The following is a 20,474-nucleotide window of genomic DNA, read 5'->3' as shown; positions in this document are numbered from 1 at the left end:
AATGTGAGCCAGTACTAGGACAAGTCCTTGAGTTTGACATGTCTGTGCTTTAAAGATGAGCATGCCTCTGTAGCAGACACCGGTCTCCTGAAAAGTCCTGGAGCTCTTCCAGAAAACCAGCTTAACTTTCCCCCTACTTTCTCTAGTATAAATTAAGGTCATAGATTGTACTCTATAAAGTGCACACCACTGCTTGCTACTGTAGAAGTTGGTATCAAAGGCATTGATCTTGGAGCCCGTCCAGAGGATTCTGCTTTGGAAGGGCCTTAAAGATATTGATCATTTCTTAGTGTATGATAAAGTCACAGGCCAGAGAGCCAAGGTTACCTTTAAAGTATGGCTCCAGGCAATGGACTCATCTTAGCCAAGTGACCCCTGACCTGCACTGGGCGCATTGTGCTTGTCTACCTCCAAGGCTTCCTGGGAGCAGCACCCACCTCTGTTTAGATCTTGTACCTTGGGCACACATTTTTTACACTAATTGTCATAATGGAAATACAATGGACAACTTGCCTGAAGCCATCAAATTAGAGTGACCCGTGGCTCGAGCAGCCCCTCTGGAAAGCTGAGCCATAGAGATAGCTCTTCTAGGAACTGGGAATTGGGAAGCTGAGAAATTGAGGATGCTCTCAGAGAAGCTGAAGGTACAGGGATGGATGCTATGATGTCAAACACTGGAGCATCCTAGGAAAGCTCACGTGTTCTCTGTAGACCAGAGGCTGGGATGCAGATGCCCTCCGGACAGACCACCAACAGAATGCAGGCACTGAAGGGCAGAGCCTGACAATTTCATGTTAAAAGCTGGGCTTTTATAACCTCTTTGCTCCCCTCTGTGGATGAAGGCAGAACTGAGAGTCTTCTCACTCTGCAAATGCCAAAGCAGAAACAAAGAGCCATTTTTTTTTCTTTTAAAATTTTTGTTAGCACACTCTAAGCATCCCATTTACTTTATAGCAGAAAATAGACATTTGCTGACCCAAAACCCATCCAACTTAAATCTAAGGTGTTCCAAATGTTCTTAGACCCTTCCTCTATAATCCCAGGCGAGGTCTGAGGTAAAAAGTGGAGTGGACAGCCATCTTGCTATTGCTTAGCTAACAGCTACCACAGTCCTCTACACGGGAATCCCCCATACACAAAGGCCAGCTAGTGAAGTAGTGTGGAAATAGATTAGGGTGAAAAATTGAGGGGGGGGGGCGTCTCCTTTTGCCCAAAGACAACTGCCCTGTGTGGAGGCTCTACAGATGGCTTCACCTCAAGCTGTTCTCCACGCCGTTCACGCCCTGACGCAGAGAAGCTCCCTTGGCTGTCCCTTCCACTCCCCTCCTCTCGGGGCCCTTTACTATGCCTGGCATAACACAGAGAGAAGGTTAGTAAAGAAAGAACTGTGGCACAGAGCTTCAGCCCCTAGACGGCAGAGACAAACCAGGTTCAAATCTTGCCTGTGCAGCTGAACAATACCTTCAGTTTTCTGAGCTTCGTTTCTGTCATCTGTAAGCCTAGGTGACATTATACATTTCTACCTGCAGGACAGAGTGAATGGATTCACCGAGCAAAGTACCTCCGTGAAGGGTCCAGGAAGGTGCTTAGTGCACAGCGCCCTATAGAAGGGTGATTGCTAAGCCAGTAATCAGCTCACTCCACGGAGACAGCATCTTCTAGGAAAGATAGGCAGGCTGCGGCAGAGCTTAAATGAGGTAGATGAGCTTTCCTGTTACAGGAACATGTTTCCCTCGCAGGGAATTTCCATTTTTCTAATTAGTCTCTCCCAGGCAACTGACTATTCTAAAGTAAGAGAGTATTTCAAATTATAGGTAACTTGCTTTTTGGGGGGAGGGGGAATTAAATACATAAATGTACCATCTAAATAGAGGTTAATTAACTGCAATTTAGTCCATGGAAATCAGTGCAAAGGAGGGGAAACAGGGAAGTTTTGAGGTAGTCAAGCTGAAAGAGTTGGAGCTGAATCCCAGCTCTGCAGCCCTTAATGATTTCATCTCAGGAGGGCTCCACCCTCCTGCAGGTCAGTGTTGACAGAACACACACGTGGCTGTCTCTCAGAGACATGCCATGCCAGTGAACTAGGGTAACCTAGCACCCCAAGGTCACAGAGCGTTTAGTAATGACTCTCCAGATGTTTGCATTTAAATCTGGGAACAGATCCATCAAGCCTGAACACAGAGCCCGTCTGTATTTGACCTAGGACCTGGTGGCTTCTATTGGTTACAATTCTACCTAGTGGGATATTCAGGGTCCCCAGGTAGCAGCCTGCTCTGGAGCACTACAAGAGAATAAATACATAAGAGGACTGGATCATCAAGGGCCCCTCCATTAGGGAAAACCGCTCTACAGGTGCAAATGGTCTCTGACAGGTGACGATATCATAGTCTTCTGCAATGGTCGACATTTGTGTGATCGTCTCTGAAAGACGCTGAGAGAACAGAATGTGCCCGCGGTCAGGGGAAAAGGGTCTCAAACAGGGCATCACAGTATCACTCCAAGGTATTTGAAAACGTGTCTCATGCAGACTGGGAAAGAGGCCCAGCTCCTCACTTGGGACCACCAGAGACCATGAGAAGAGTCTTGCACGGAGGAGGAGAACGTCAGGTGGAAGTATGCTCCTATGCACTGGGGGATGAGGTGGGATGCTGACCTTTGAAAAGGGGAAGGTCGGCAACACCAGACTGTCAGGGAAGGAGTGAATGGACACACGACCCGTGTGCTGCAGACACCATAATATGGAAGGCAGGTGGTCCCCAACCATGGTGTTCTGTGATTGGCTGCAGGAGCCAGGTGCTTGAGGTCAAGCCCTGTTCTCCAACTTAACCTGACAGTATCCTCTGGGTGAAACAGATGCCATCAGCAATGTGAGGGTAACGATATTAACACACAGGTGTGCCTTCACGACTGCTGGGCACACTTCAATACTCTGATGCCTGACACTGTCAAACACATCCCTTGAAAACAACTTCCTTCTTGCTCCCAGTAGTAGAGGGTTGAGTTGCCCCAAATCTACTCATTACAATCGTTGTAATTGATACCTTTATGTTTTCATTAACTGTGAATTTACTGAGAGACTGGTAAGTGACTGACGATGCTTCTTTTCAAGACTATGCAAGGCTTTACCCAGAGACACTAGCAATTTCATCAAATACCAGCACCCTGTTCACAAATTCACGCCAGGGCCGCTGTTCTTCTTTTTTTTAATATTTATTATTATGTATACAATATTCTGTCTGTGTGTATGCCTGCAGGCCAGAAGAGGGCACCAGACCCCATTACAAATGGTTGTGAGCCACCATGTGGTTGCTGGGAATTGAACTCAGGACCTTTGGAAGAGCAGGCAATGCACTTAACCTCTGAGCCATCTCTCCAGCCCTAGGGCTGCTGTTCTTGTGTCCCCATGTCAAGACTCCCCACACTCAGATGGTTTAATTTCAGGTAATCTGACTGGGGGAAAGTGGCAACTTAGTTTTCAGTTCTGAGGAGAGCAAAGTTGAGCCTGTCTTTGTATTCTCGTAGCTGTTCTGGTATCTTCTTCTGAGAATTGCCCACATGAAGGTTTACCCCATCTATCTATTGGGTTTTGTTGTCCTTGTCGCTGTTCATTTAAACTTGACTTTTATATTTTAGGCCCGCAGCACTTGCTAGTGTTGAATGTTGAGAGTTCCTCCTCTCAGTTAATCACATTTGTTTGGGTTTTCATAACTGAGCAGAAATCTTGCCTTGTACCATAGGGAGGAAACTTGGCTCATTTATGGATTCCTTTAACCTTCCATGAGGCTAACCTGTCAGGAAAAGAAGCCTGCCTGCTTAGGGACATGTGTGCTATTTATCTCAGTCTCCGCTGATCTCTTACACCCAGTGTCTGACATTCAATCAAAACATAGGCTTGAAAAAGAAAGAAAAGAAAAATCAAGGAAGAAAACAACAGCACCAAGCAATTGAAGACCTACTTCAGAGATGGCTTGATGCCCAAACTAGCAAAAGGGACTTCAAGGAGTAACAAGAAATATGGTGAAAGGTCAGCCCTCTTGAAAGCAACTAAAAGTCAAGAAGTTATGAAAACTGAGTCTTATAGAGTGCTACCTAGCACTAATAAATGCGTTCTGACTCTGCTCCCTACCTACATCCATTCTGTTTATTATCTTTATTTCTGACACAGACCTGTTCTACCTCAAGACTGAGAATCTAAAACAGAAAGTGAGGAAATATAACTGGACTGGCAGAAAGATATTCTAAGGAGATATTTGTGTCTCTCCATCTGACTATCAACTGTTAAGACATCCCTACCCCACCAAGGCCACACCTCCTAATCCTCTCAAACAGTTCCACCAGCTGGAGACCAAGGGTTTATATGCATTCTGATTCAAACCACCACACTAAGTCTCTAAAAACTTTTCTTATTGTAAATATTTTCTGTTTTGTCTTTCTTTGTCACTAATTATTTTGATGATTTGATCAATTCATTAATCTCTTAGTTATCTGGCATCCCTGGGATGAAACTGAAGGAATGAATGAGGTTTACTTTCTTATCAGGAATAGAAAACCTTGCCTTTCATGCCTTAGCTATGATCTTCAAGCAGTAACCACGCTGAGGGAAGCAGCCTTCAGGAGGACCCCTAGAGCTTGCGAGACAGACAGCCTAGAGGCTTCTTGGTGAGCTCCAAGCCAGAGACCGTGTCACCAGAAAGAGTGGAGGGCACCTGAAAAAGAACACCTAAAGTTGTCCTCTGGATTCTGCATACAAGGGCAAACACTCAGCAGAAATGTGCACCTACGTACACATAAACACACAAGCACACACATACACACACATGCGTATGTATGTACACACAAGAAAGCATCGTAAGTGTAGTTAAATGGAGAGAACTGTAGTGTTCTATGAAACAAATAGAAATATTTCATTCGAGGGCACTGCCACAAAATGAAACATTGTCTAAATCTGTGATTATAGTATCATCAAGTACATTATATAAGCGAAAGTTCAATCCAGTATTTGTATCACTGTCCTCACAATCAAGCAGGCTTATTTTCCTGCATAGGAAATTGAGACAGCTGAGGGGAACTACATTCCTCTGGGGGCACTGTCAAGGCACTATTAACAGCTGTTAAAATCACTATTAGCACGGTGATAATTTCCCCAAATTCTTATTGTAAATACTTTATAATGTTCCTTTTCCTGTAAATAAGCAAAGATGTTGGGAGGTGCTGCCAGGTGAATCCATAACGGCTGGACTCTTCCCTTGCTGCCCCGGCTACCTTGAACAAAAGGACTGTGGGCCAAACAACCAGCCAGATTATTCTTATGCCCGCACCAGCATAAGAACACTCCACCAATGCCTTAGGGAAACTATACCACGATCCCAGCTAGTTGCCCCAGCTTCTGAAGGCACCACCTCAGTCAGGCCTGTCTCAAACAGTTTGTGCCCAACATTTGATGCCATAAGACTTGATGAAGTCTAGATCACCCTGCAACCATTTCCATCTGTGCCAGAGGTAGAGTGCTTTTCCTTCACAACCTAGCGGAGCCGGAGCTAATGGAACCATGCTGTGAACCAACCTTCAACTTCAACGGAGGAGGTTACTGTGATTGGTGCAACCCTTACTTCTGTGATTGTGCAAGCAAGCTGTTTGGCTCCCTTAGCCAGTTGCAACAACCCTTCTATGCCTTCTCCCCTGATGTGGCAACATTAAACCACAGAAAAGGTTCAAGTGATCGTTTTCAGTAGAGCGGGCTGTGTGCAGAAGGTGCAGGAAAAAGAAGCAGACAGTGACAGGGGCAGCAGAGCAGCAGCCCGAGCTCAGCAGATTCCTGTTGAGATGCAGAAATGGTGGAGGTGGCCAGAGACTTGACAGGTGAAGAGGCTGACCTGCGAACGGTGGAGAACAACCAGTCACCGAAAAGACGGAGCCCGAGACTGTCAGCTGAGAGCTGCAGAAACTGCAGCAGCAGAAAACAAGAGACACGAGCAGCCCCTCAAGGAGATGCTACTGTAACACTGGTTGTGATGAGAGGCAGATGAACAGGCCTAGACAGAAGTCAGCACAGGAACCAAGATGGTGAAGGCAAAGAGATGGTGGAACCAGAGGAGAGAAATGTCAGGCCCTGGTAACTGGAACAGTTCCAGAACTGTCGAGTTTTTAGAGTCAAAGGTCTCAGACAGTCCGGGCCCAGGAGCTGTAACTTTGACAGCTGAGCAGCGCTAAAGAATCTTGATACTTGGGCTTGCCAAGATGCTGCCGTGCCAGCTGCTGTCAAGGGCGAAGGCATCCCGACTCCCTGACTCCACCAGAACCACAGAGCTAAGGGTCCATCTACCTGAGGCCTACGTGAAAGCAGCGGGGTGACAGCCCCCAAAGAGTAAAGAGTAAAAACCCAACAACATTTTGGTGTACCAACATGAGCCTCAAAGTTCCATGTAGGGCCTGAGAAAGCTGGAAAAAAAATAAAAAAAGGATATGACTCCTTTAAGAACCTCCACCATAAAGCAGAGCACTTAAACAGCCCTTTTCAAGCTAAGTAGTAACAAAAACGCCTGTCTCTGGCATTCCAGAGCTGGGGGAATGAATGCAGCTCTCAGTCACCTCCCTCTGACTGGGCACACCATCTTTAGGCTTGGCTCTCAAGCTGGGGAAGAGGTTCTAACTGCTCTGCTTATCAGTTTAAAGGCTCCTGCGGTCGAGATTAAGAGATACACAGTAACCAGGTCGAGACTGAAAACCGCTAAACAGGTTACAGTGTAGTTAACAATGTGGGTAGGCCTAAGAAAGAAAAGAGAAAGAATGTAGACAGTCATAGAAAGAAATGTGGAGTTGGTTTTTTTTTTTTATTGTTTGTTTGTTGGTTTTCTCAAGACAAGGTTTCTCTGTAGCTTTGGATCCTGTCCTGGGACTCACTCTGTAGACCAGGTTGGCCTTAAACTCACAGAGATCTGCCTGTCTCTGCGTCCCTGAGTACTGGGATTAAAGGCATGCACCACCACCATAAATTATTTAAAGAGAAGAGTGAAGTAATATGAAAAAAAAAGAATAAGCCACATAGAGATGGAAAATATACAGGGAGTTTGGATTCTGTGTGTTGCTGTATTGACCTTGAATTTTTTGATTGCTACTTCTTTCTCTTTTCTTTCTTAGGCCTATGCACATTGTTAACTACACTGTAAGCTGTTTAGCGGTTTTCCAGCTGGACCTCGTTACTGTGTATCTCTTAATCTTGACTTCATGAGCCTTTAAACTGATAAGCAGCACAGTTAGAACCTCTTCCCTGGCTTGAGAGCCAAGCCTAAAGATGGTGTGCCCAGTCAGAGGGAGGTGACCGAGAGCTACATTCATTCCCCCCAGCTCTGGAATACCAGAGACATAGAACTGAAAGTGGGACTGCTGAAATAAGTCAGACTATATACTTTAGGAATGCCTTAACTTTAAAATGGAAGTAAAAAATATATACTTGTCAGATGGAAGTAAAAAATGCTTTGGGGAAGAGGTTATGCTTTTGCTTCTACAGGAAATGAGAGGCTGTGGATTCATTCCAGGTTAATATGGCTCAGGTTTGACTGGGGGAGTCCTCCTAAATCTTGACACATGATACATATCAACAAAGTTATAGCTGGTCTTCCCAGGACTTGGCTATTATCTCAACTTTTTCAGGATCCACTAAAGATAACTTCACTCACAGAAAACAGGAAGCAGTCTAAAGAAGAGGATGCATACATTCCCAAGAAGTGGGATGGGTGATTGTTGGTTATTTGGTGGGTTATGGATGTTTGTTATCATTTAGGGTAATAAAGGAACATAGGATAAAAAGACAACTATTAATCTCATATATTTTGCATTGGCATGGATTTTGGAATACAAATTTAAATTTATTTTTGTTATACTGTATGTATACTTCTACACTTGCTTGGAGTATTGTGCTTGTGCAGCTCATTTTAAAACGCAGTGTATAATTAAAGAACGAGGTTAGTAGTTAATCTCTAATAATCACACTTGTAGTTACATTAGCTATGTTTTCAAGGTTAAATGACATATTTTAGAGAGATAGTCGATTTTCAAATATTTCAAAGACCCATAGACTATGGCAGTTAAGCTGTTTAATAACCTAAGGTTTTTCATGACAATGAGACACATCTGCTACTGGCAGCACCAATTAACTTCAGAAAAGGATGATGGGCATTAAAGAAACTCCATTTGGAGTTTGCTTTCAGTGTGGTAATGCTGGCCATTTGGACAAGAGACTGCTCTTTCCTTGACTGCTGACAGTATGCTGTACAAGAAGGACACATAGGAAAAAGACTGTTGAATTTTGCCAAGACAAGGTAGGACAGTCCTTCAAGATTCCTGTTTCACAGAAGAGTTTGATAGACATTCTGCAGGACATACAGGAAAGTGACTGCTGAACTTTGCCAATTCAAGGCAGGACAGTTCTTCAAAATTCCTGCTTCACTGGAAAGCCTGACAGATAGTCTAGGCATTTAGGCTGAAGATGAATACCCCAACATTGCAACTACTGTCCAGGCATCCAGATGTCTCTGTTGCTAAATAATATTGCATTGTCTTGGGGTCTTTGATGGAGTTAAAGACTAAATAGAGTTATAGTTTCCTTAGTTATGATAGAAAGCAAATTAGGTATAAAACTTTGGAATCAGTAAAATAAGACAGATAATGGACTATTTTCTGTGAATTTGCTAAATAAAAATGGACTGAATATTATAAATGTAATTCTTACTCTTGATGAATGTTTTGTGGTATATAGTTTTCACTATGTTAAAGTTAAAACCTTTCATTTTTTTATTTACACAAAAGAGTGAAATATTGTGGAATAAATTAGTTTAAGATGTGTTACATTCATTTATTCTATGGAATGTTTGTTTAATGATGCAAAGATGTGTTGCATTCCTTTATGTTGCATTTGTATAACTCTGTAAAGCTGCGTTGCTTTGCCTAAAACAATTGATTGGTCTAATAAAGAGCTGAACAGCCAATATTTAGGCAGGACAGGGATAGGAGGAGCTGCCAGGCAGAGAGGATAAATAGGAGGAGAAATCTAGGCTTGAGAAAGAAGAGAGAGGAGTGAGAAAAGGAAAAGGAGAGGAGGATGCTAGGGGCCAGCTGTTAGGATCCAGGCATTATGCTGGCCCCTATCACCTGGCATGATGAACCCAGGCAGTACCCTGGCCAGCCCAGGGTTCTACATGCAAAGGTCCCTTTAAGAGGCAAACTTTGCCCACTCCCGTTCTCTCTTCTCTTGCTGCTCTTCTGAAAAGGCAGGCTGGTCCTTGCCTCTTCTTCCTCTTTCTCTCTGTATTTCTCATTCTCTCCTCACTCCCCCACTCCCTTTATCTTAATAAAATTCCCACATAAGCTCTGCCAGCAAGGTCTGTCCCTCACCTGCTGTGGGCTCTCACCTGCCGCATGGCTCCTTGGTCCGACAGCCAAGGTCTCTCTCATGCAGTGCCGTTTTTACAACATTAGCCACCCAGCCATACAGTCAGCCATGGCGTAAGAAGGGAAGAAAGACATAAATACAGAATAAAGACAAGTAAAAAGCCCAGAGGCAAAATGTGGAAAGAGAAACAAGTTGATTTAAGTTAGAAAAGCTGACCAGAAACAAGCCAAGCTAAGGCCAGACATTGGTAAGTATGAACAAGTCTCCATGTATTTATTTGGGAGCTGAGTGTTGGTCTGCCCCTCCCCACACCATGGGGAAAAACCTACACAGAGGCATTTTCTTAATTAAGGCTCAATCCTCTCTGATGACTGTAGCTTGTGCCAAGTTGCCATAAAACTAGCCAGGACAAAGGGTAGTGGAGTCCACACAGCAGAGCAGCAGAACGAAGAACAGAACATCAAATGCAAGGCCGAGAGTCAAGAAGTTGAGAGCAGGAGCAGATGCAGAGCAGGGGGATAGAGGCATGGGACCTGTTCTCACACGCTGTGCTTGATATCCAAGAAGAAAGACAGTGAGGAAGTAAGATGGTAACTGGTGGCAGTGGTGGGGGTGGAGCTTAGAAGAGAAGCCCAAGACTGAAACATACATGTACACTCACAGCACACTAATAGTAGATCTTCTTCCAACATCCACACAACACATATACACACATCCACAACATACAAACCCACAGTATACACAGAGATTTTGTTTCTGGTGTATAACGAGCGTTGGAAGAAGCCATGAACCTTAGCTCCATAGAGGAGAGAAACAGGCTTGAAATGAACGCTCTGGGGAGTATTTAAAGATGGGGTTGAAGGATCAAATATGAAATAGCCACGAAAGTAAGAGGGAAACAGAGGGGTGCCATAGGGTGGACAGCACAAGGAGGAGTGTTCCAAAAGGGTAGAGGTGCAAGCAACGTCAAATGCCACCAGCAAGATGTCACACACATGAAGTTTGGAAGGTATATTTCAGACTAAAGTCACTATGATCTCAGAAAATGCAACTCTAGGGAAGGCTGACCTGCCCTCTGGGAGCCATACGCACCCAGGATAGTAGTAGTTCATCACATTTGTAGAGGATAACATCATGTGGCAATCTCTAAGACTGCACACCCTAACTGCACACCAGGTGAGTTTCTAGAAGCTTCAGTAGAGTTATGCTTTTGTAGGAGGGCATTAGTAATGGGTTCAATTTCAATGGAGCTCAAAAAACAAGCTTCCCAAGGCTCAGGCTGATAGACTAGTAAATGAACTACCACACGAACAAAATCCACCTCCTTTGAAGGAGGATGACAAAAAGGGATATATATTTCTAAAGTGCAATAAAAGATTGTGAAACAAAGTCAGAAATGAAAAGATGGTGAATTAACACAATAGCAAATAAGGACTTCAAACCAGTTATGAACAAAGCACGTATTTAAAGGAAAACATAGATATGATAAAAAATGGTAGGCAAAAACAAAAAATAAAAGCAGTCATTTTGAAGTTCTTTTTCAGTAACACCACCCTATACACACACACAGAGAGGGGGGGGGGGGTAGAGAGAGAGAGAGAGAGAGAGAGAGAGAGAGAGATGCTAACCCTATAGCCTCTTTTCTGTAAGATTTTTTTTATTGCAGGTAATTTTGAGTTTGTTTTAATGTACAACTGTTTTTTAAAATTACCTAGAGGAACATACCATCTACACGTCTAGAATGACCTGACTCATGTGATAGCAGGTGTGATTATGAGAGGAATGGAGACACACTTCTGCTTTCCTTGTTTCCCAGAACTTGGAAGACTTCTGCACCCCAGGCCTCTGCCCAGTGGTCCCCAGAACAGCAAAGTAATTAAGGCTCCCTTACCTAGTTAGTCCTTCGTACCTGACCCACCCATTCTAGTGCAGGTTCTCTTGACTGCTAATCATAGTCCCCCCCCCCACACACACACACACACTTAAATTGCATTTGTTTGTGACTAGATCTTAGTTTGTACCTCTGGTTGGCCTTGAAGTTGCTCTGGAGGGCAGCAGTTTGTCCTGGAACTCTCAGAGACCTGCCCCTGCCTGAGTGCTGGGATTAAAGGCTCACCCCCCCCCATTGACCCTAATTTTTATTTTCTTTATTGTGTGCATGCGTGCACCATGGCACATGTGTGGAGGTCAGAGGGAAATTTTGTGGAGCTGGTTCTCTCCTTTCACCTACGTGGGCTCTGGGGATCAAATTCAGGCTGTTAGGCCTGTGTTGCACATACCTTTCTCCTCTGAGCACCTCATCAGCTCTCTCTCCTGTGTTACATGATCTTCTGGGAACTTAATGGAATGTAAGAGATGTGTAAAGTAAATATATATATATACACACACACATCTCAATTGGAAAGAGATTCGCCTTCAAAAGCTCATTTGAATTATTTGTGAGCCTATGGCAGCAATGCTGGGTTTAGAAAATTTGGAGTCTCTCGGGATGCCAGCTTTTCTGATTGTTCACATGGTTGAGCACTCGGGATCCACGTGTCCCTTCAGTTTACATGGTTTCTCTACAGGTTGAGCATCTCCAGTTGCTCCAAAGTCCAGAACTTCTTCAGCACGTGCATAAAAACACTAACAGATAATCCTATATCTGACCCTGTGGGGCTGGCTGGTCAGAGGACAATAAGACAATAAGCATACTATAAAATAGCCACCAGGCTGTGTGTTAGGGGTATATGGAATACGAATAGACTTCATGTTCAGTTTTGGGTCCCACCCCAAAACATTCCATCGTGTATTCCTATATTTTTGAATCTGAAAACCAAACAGAGATCTTGAAACACTTCTGGCCCCGAGTATTTCAGATAAGGGACTCTCATCCTATCCTACAGTTAAACTTTAAATTGCTGGAGCTGTTCCTCTCTAGAACCTTTAACTGGAAACTCATTTACTTCTGTATGTCCTCCATGCAGTAAGGGGACTAGAGGTCATGTTTTTAGCTACTCCCTGGTTGAAGGAAAATGGAAACATGGGTCTCAGTTGAATGCGTCAAGCTGTCATGCTTATATCCAGTACCAGCTGGGCACCTGTTGGCAGGCCAGCGAAGAGCTCCGGGGAGAAATTCATCTTGCCCTTCTACACTTGACAACAAACAGACTGTCTCTCTCAGACCGTCCTCCCTCTGTGCAAACCACTTCATTACATGAAAAACCTCTCTGCTTAAGTGTTGTTTAGATATCAGCTTGCATCTTAATATCTCACAAATTAAAAAGAAAATTAACACGGGGCCGATATCTTTCCATTTTATGTTGTTTGAAGAGACAACCATCTCCTTGCAACAGATCACGTTTCGTTTTTTTGTTTGTTTGTTTGTCTGACTTGTTTTTGCCTCAGAAGTAAAGCTGAAAAGAGTCAAGAGAAAAATAAAACGTAAAAACAAATGACTTTACTTCAACTCTCTCTAATTATCATTGCTACTATTTCATTTTACGCCACAGTCATTTTGTTGCTAAAAATATCACCTTCCTTACTATCCCCCGCAACTTAGTTGTCATTTCATTCTTAACAGACAATAGATCCACAGTGGGAGGATGACAAAGAGGAAGAGGATGGTCATCAGGACACAAACTGGCAAACACCACATTATTAGAGGCATGCCATTGAACAGAGAGGCTAAGAGTGCACCTTTAGCAACCCAGCCCCCAGTTTATGATCCATCATTATCTTGTAGTAATAAGTTCTCCAGTGGAAACATTGGGTTCTTTGCCTGCAAAAAGTGCCACACAGAGTAAGTCAAAGGGATTGGATAGCATTTAGTGGGTTGTAGAACATTTAGGGAGGTGGGCACCGTAACTAGCCATACACTGGACTTATAATAAGCAGGTCTTGAGGTATAGTTCCTTTCTAGGTCAAAGGCAGGATGGCCATTATATAAGGAATAACTCTCCATAGACACAAACAAACACAATTCCATTTTTTGGCTTCAAATACAATAGACAAGGACTCTGCCTGTGCTTGTGTCTGTAGTCCCATTGTTGAATTAATATGTGTGTCCAGCTAGGGCTTCTGGTTTAGGAGAAGTGGCAAAGTACTTATTTTTGCTTAAGTCAGAACCCTGAAACTGTTGTGGAAATGGGGACACAAAACATTGATTTTCCTGACAAAGAAATCAGAACACACGGATACCAAGCTAATGTGTATGAAGAGGAAATGGTCCACAGGCAGCAGCCTGTACCCGAGAGTGTCTGTGGTAGGGCACACGGGTGGGGACATACACTTTTGAGAAGTTACTTTTATTCGCATCTCTATTGTGTGACTTTGCATATATTCAGTAGCCATATATTCCAAGCCTCTTATTTAACCTCCCTCAGCCTTAACCCTGTGTGTGTGTGTGTGTGTGTGTGTGTGTGTGTGTGTGTGTGTGTGTGGTGTATAGATACATAGGGGTGCTCATGCACGTGTGTACCCCTCTTCCCTTCTGCAGTTAAACTGCTATACCTGGCTTTTACGTGGGTTCTGGGGACCCAAACTCAGGTCCTTTATGCTTGCAGGACAGAGATTCTAATGACTAAGCCATCATCCAGATCCCAGACTTACATTTGTAGGTAATGGGGGCAGGGGTTCGATTCAGTGATTGCTTAAGAATATGGTATTCTTCCAGGCCAAAGAGGCTTGGCTGGAAAAGGTGCTTGCCTTGAAGTCTAGCCAACTGAGTTTGATCTCAGGAATCCCTGTGTGGAAGGAGAGAACTGAGGCTTACAAGTTACCCTCTGACCTCCACATGTGTGCTGTGCATGTATATACATAATAATAAGTACCAAGAAAAAATTTAAAATGTGGTATTCAAATTATGTTGGTATTTCTGGGAGTGCTCTGTCCTGTGCCCTTGCTTTTTCTGAGAAAGTCTATTACTTTTTCTAGATCAGCAAAATGTCCAGAGGCCTAAGAGAAAGGCAAAGAATAACCTTGGCCATCTACTGCCGAAGACAACACATATGTCATCAAGAATGGAGAAGTCCAGCTGGTGTCTAACTAAAGCCTTCACCCCTACTGACTAGTATTCATGGTACTGGAAGGTACTCTGCATACTATCAGAGGAGAAATAATCAATAGTAGTCAGTATCCTCAGCTATAAACCTCTTGGCCTATTTTAGTGACTTGCCTACAAGATACACCAGTGCAATAGTGGCACAGATGTTATAAGAATAACCAACAACTTTCCGGTGGATTTAAGGCCCATCCCATGACATGGAACTCATCCCTGACACTGCTAAAGGGGCCAAGAACCTGAGACTAGGTAAGTTGTAGGCCTAGGGGCAATCTAATACTATCATTCTGTTATAGGAATATAATGATAAAATGATCCCTAATGGCATGCCCATAGAGTGGTGCCTGGCTCTGACCTCATCAGAGAAGCTTCTTCTTGCAGTACACTGAAATTAACACAGAGCCTGCAACCGGACCACGTGCATAGTGTAAAAAGACGTTGGAGCACTCAGTTCTAAGTGTGATGTCTTCATCAAAGCCCTCCCTTCAAAGCTCAGGGATCTATGCAGAAGAGGAGGCAGAAAGATTTTAAGAACCAAAGGTGATGGCTGACTCCAAGAAAACAGTGTATTCAAGACAACAGGGCTGGTGTACACATGAACTCACAAATACTGGGGGCACCCACAAGGCCTGTACAGGCTCAAGACAGATAGGGTCCCAGCACTGAGAGTGGGTGATACCTGATGGCAAAGGAAAAATCAGTTTACTCCAATTGAGTCTCACTGGGTATATTAATTATATTCAGGGCAGGCCTCACGCCCAGGCATAGTTGGCCAACCCGAAACAAACTCAATAGTATTTTTGTAGACTTTTTGTTTCATTTTGCTTTGCTTAGACATTTTTTTTTTGTATTATTGGTCTTTTGCTTCTTTGATTTCCATTTTTGTGGGGTCTGTGTATGTGTTATTTGTTTATTTGTTTGTGTGTTTGTTTAAAAGAGAGAGATGAGGAAAAAGATAAAGTTGGGTGGGTAGGGAGGTGAGGAGAATCTGGGAGGATTTTGGGAAGGGGAAAATTATAATCAAAATATACTATATGGAAAAAATCAAGAAAGAAAGAATGTTGGCTATGGCAGATTATCTGTAGAACTGAAAATGGCACTGAGAATATTGAAAGTTGTTGGTTGGAGGAAAGAAGTTACAGGAGGACTTGATTTGCTCCATTTGGCTGAGAGCAAGATGCCCTTCTTATGTAAATTAAGACTGAGAAAGACAATGAGTTTGTATTGTTTAAAATGCAATATGATCTTTTGGCTCAAATAGCTGTAAGGCAGTAAATTAAGGATTAATTTGGTTTGGAAAATCATGTAAATTCTCTTTGTGAATTTGTGTATTAATATAACTTTATAGTAAACTTCCACCACAGGGGAGAAGATCCCAATTCATTCTTCTGTGGCAGATAACCCTAGGGAACAGAGCCATTGGACCAAAGAAGATATAATGGGTACCATCTTCCTTTACAATCTGCTTTGGCCACTGTTTTGATTTGGGATTGATTTCATGTTCAGATAACAGAGCAACTCTGTAGTTCTCCTAAGCTACAACTTCTTCCTCTTCCTTGCTCTCAACCCTCTATCCCATTCAGCATTACCAGGAAGAGGAGGTCCTAACCAGGAGTCTAAGTGAGCTCTGTGGTCGGAGACTGCTCATTTGTTTCCCAGCCTCCCAGACCTAAATAGTCACACAGAAACTATATTAATTACACTGCTGTTTGGCCAATGTCTCGGGCATATTTCTAGTTAGCTCTTACATCTTAAATTAACCCATTTCTATTAATCTGTGTATCACCATGAGGCTGTGGCCTACTGGTAAGTTTCTGGCATTCCAGCATCTTTCTCCTTCAGCTGCTACATGGTGTCTCCTTGACTCCACCTACTCTCTCTCTCTCTCTCTATACATATATATATCTCTGTTTAGATTTCCCACCTGGCTTTACTCTGCTAAGCCATTGGCCGAAATAGCTTCTTTATTAACCAGTGGTAATAAGACATATTCACAGCATACAGAGGGGAAACTCACATCAGAGCCCAACAAGATAAGGACTTTACCTGGTTGAATGCTTTTGTTACTGCCAGAGCAGACTAACTTTTACTGAGTGGGCGATCAGCAATGCTGCAATGATGGGAAAACGTGGGAGATTTTCAGAATCATGACAGTTTATTTCTGAGCCTGAGTAGACCAAGCATATTAAACTCCATCCTCTGAAACCTACAGAAATTTCTGTTTCCCAAAAGCAATAACATTGCTGTTCTCGATTTATAAACCGATGGAGGTCAGCTCAGTGATACATGGGTTATTTTCACCCTTGTGCAATACTCCACCGGCTGTGCTGGCTTGGGGTAATTCCAGTAAGTCTCCACATTTGATACTGGGAAACTGTGAAGCATTTACTTCTATACAGGGCAAATTTTCATCCATCCGATTGAATCAGAACCTCAATCCATGGAGCCCATGAGTATAACAAATTCATCATTTCATTCTCTTTCCCCTAGTTATAGAACTCTTCGATGCAAGAAACAGCAGCAGCAGCAATAATAGAAACAGCAGCAACACTGACGTTTTCATTAAAGATGGGCACTCAGGGATGAATCAGGTGAATTAAATGAATACCCTATTATCTAGGCTCCGTGCCTCTTGGACAACATGTAAAATTAGACTCTTAGCAAGCAAAACACTCTACTATCTAAATTCAAGCATAATTAATGACTAATTTTCTCATATTTTATCTCTCTCCTGTAACCTCCTGGATCTCAGCATAGCTCTGTTTATATTCTGATTTTACTGCTAAGGTTAGAGACCCAGAAATGGCCAGTTTCTCCATATTAATTGGGGGGGGGTCCGTTTTAAGGTTTTTCACCCATTTGACAGTGGTTTGTGAATGAAAGTTGCTGCTTCAAGAGCCTAGACAAGAGAGGCATCCATCCCACTGGAAATCCTGTTTTCTTCTTTCTCCCTTGTTTTCCTGCCTTTTCCTCGTTGACATCCTAGACATCTATCTGGGAATACTATTGTCTCCCTTGTGGCCTGTTCCCTCCTATCATTTATGGTATATGGATTTTTTGGGTCAATTTACTACTGACACAGATATGTGTAGACTCGCTGTCTTTATCAAGGTAAGTTGTAATTGTACACTGCTCACAATATAGTGTTATCTTAGTGTGAATGAAGGTTTGGTCCCCCCATCCCCAGAGGAAAATGTTCTTCAGATGAAAGAGAGACAGTTGTACCCCTGGGTATATGTCGCTTGCTTAGAATACTCACCATACACTAAATCTGTTATCTCATAGATCAAACTTCAGTAGTCATCTGGGACACCAAACTACCATTGAGACAAAAGGCAGGCCAGTGTTTAGCAGCACAGGTTCACAACTGAAGAAGCCAATGATAGATTACATCTGCTTCAAGGCTGATCTCTTTCTTTCCTCTCATGAACCAAAGGGTATTTAATAGACACTATATTCCAAACATTGTTCAAATTTTTTAATTATTAAAAATATCAATGTGTATCGTTCCTGATTTGTAAACAGAAGATACAGGTATTATAAAATGATGGTAGAAAAAGAAAGACTTAAGGAAAATCAAAATGAGGTGGGGGGACTGAAGGTCAGAGGGGGAAAATGGAACTCATTGCTGGGAGCCACAGATGCAATACCTTGATCCTCAGGAGAGCTTTAATTAGTCTGGCTCCTTCCTGAGCGCATGCTCAAAGGCTCTGCTGCTAACTGTAAATTAGGGCATGGAAACACAGCAGGGGCCTGGCTGGGTTAAGGGGGGGGGAGGGCAGCATCTTAAAGGGACAACATTCATTTAACAGAGCAATGGCCTTTGGTCCCACCTTCTGCCAGAAACCTACTCCACAGTTAGGGTTCCTCCCTCAGTTGACAACACCCCAATCTTTGAGTCTGGCTTTCGGGGCCCAGTGAGGAGGTGATGCATGGCTTCACCCCAACTGAATTTGAAAATGTTATCTCTATCAGTTTGGGCTGACCACTTTAGGTTTGACTGTGTTTCTCCGTTCTGTCATTCTGCACAGTTAAGATCTCCAGCGGGTCTGGCTTTCATTTTCCCACTGCCCTTACATGTGTTTTTCAGCTCACTGCTGCCAAATTGAGATTATTAAAATCAGATCTCTCCAATTTAGAGCAACACCACAACCCGCTTAACAGGTAGGGCAGTGCCCAGCTTCTTGCTGCTACTATTTTCAGAAGACCTTTTCTTCTTCTGGCCTGTGTGTCCATATATATATATGTGTGTGTGTGTGTGTGTGTGTGTGTGTGTGTGTGTGTACATAGATATATATATGAATGATTTAAAACAGGGACTACACAGAATAGGCTTTAGTCAATTTAAAATGTTTCAGTATTTGGGTATAGGATACAAGAGTACACCTTCTACATAAAAATATAATAATTTAACTATATGTCATATATAATGTTAATTATATTTTTTTTCTCACTTAAACATTTCATGATGTCAAAAAAAAAAAGGTTTAAAGTTAAATACACATTGTTTCTGGATCTCTGAGTTTGAGGCTAGCCTGGTACAGAGCGAGTGCCAGGACAGACCCGGCTACACAGAGAAACATGTCTCTTGGTCCAGAATGGAATGAAGCCTTGTTAAGATTTCACGTAACTTGAGCACAGATGAGGGAACTGGAGGGAGACAAAGATGACCCCGCAGGCTTTGAACGAACGCTTGCACACAAAGCATGAATGTCAGAGTGCTGTTGCTAGATTAGACACCGAGTGAATTAATATCCCACAGGGCAACACAATCACAGATCATCTTTCCTGTTAAGTGTAATCGTTCTCCTCTCTCCACACACACAAAATCTGTAAGCCGACCCATCAATTCCCAGTTTGTTATGAAGAGCATGTGGGCTTGGCCTGTTAAGTAATACACCATCATTACAATAAAAAAAAAAACAGTTGTTTTTGCCTTATCATTTCTATGTTAAGGATAATTAGTAATAAAAATTCCTGTTTTTCCTAGCCCAAACCCTTCACACGAACCTTGAGTCATTGGGTTAGAGATTTGGGAGCAGAGAAACTAAGACTAGTACATTATGCTCTCTGTTTTCCTTCATCCTGAAATGGGGACCCACATTCCCTAAACATGGTCCTCTCTGCTCTTCCTTCATCCTGAGATGGGGACCCACATTCCCTAAACATGGTCCTCTCTGCTTGTCCTTCATCCTGAGATGGGGACCCACATTCACTAAACATGATGCTTTCTGCTCTTCCTTCATCCTGAGATGGAGCCCACATTTCCTAAACATGGTCCTCTCGCCGGGCGGTGGTGGCGCATGCCTTTAATCCCAGCACTTGGGAGGCAGAGGCAGGCGGATCTCTGTGAGTTCGAGGCCAGCCTGGTCTACAAGAGCTCGTTCCAGGACAGGAACCAAAAAAAGCTACAGAGAAACCCTATCTCGAAAATAAAAAACAAACAAACAAACAAAAAAAAAACCACATGGTCTTCTCTACTCTTCCTTCATCCTGAGATGGAGCCCACATTCGCTAAACATTCACTTCTGTTAAGTCTTCCTAAAAATAACCTCACAGACATAGCCAGAAGGTTCTCCTAGGTAATTTTAAAACTTGTCAAGCTGGCAGTATTTATCAAACACTTCCGGAACCTGACATGATTATATTCTCCAGAGTTTTCTCAGACACAGATTCCTGAAACCTTGTATAGGTTTTTAGTCACTTTGCAAAGAGAATATACAGGTTCTATCTATATAGAAGGTATAGATATAAACATTGTGGAAAAGTGCATGGTTATGTAGGTGTTAAAAATGTAGATGTAACTTCCAAAACATTAATAGTGATGTGATCCATAGCTCCCAGAGTAGCAAAAGGAAGACAGATCACAAAAGTAGATATAATCCCAGCACTCAGGAGGCAGAAGCAGGTGCATTCTGAGATGAAGTTCATCCTGGTCTACAAAGTGAGTTCTTGTCTTAAAATAAATAAAATAATCCAACCGATGGTCAAGAAAGTTAAAAAGAAACACAGAATGGGATGGCAAAAATAGGTTTGACTATATAC

Source organism: Microtus oregoni, unplaced genomic scaffold, assembly GCF_018167655.1.
Source record: "Microtus oregoni isolate MIOR12 unplaced genomic scaffold, Mior012 000054F_ref0000373, whole genome shotgun sequence".
Lineage (NCBI taxonomy): Eukaryota > Metazoa > Chordata > Mammalia > Rodentia > Cricetidae > Microtus > Microtus oregoni.
The sequence above is the reverse complement of the archived record's forward strand: the minus strand, read 5'-3'. Positions refer to the sequence as shown.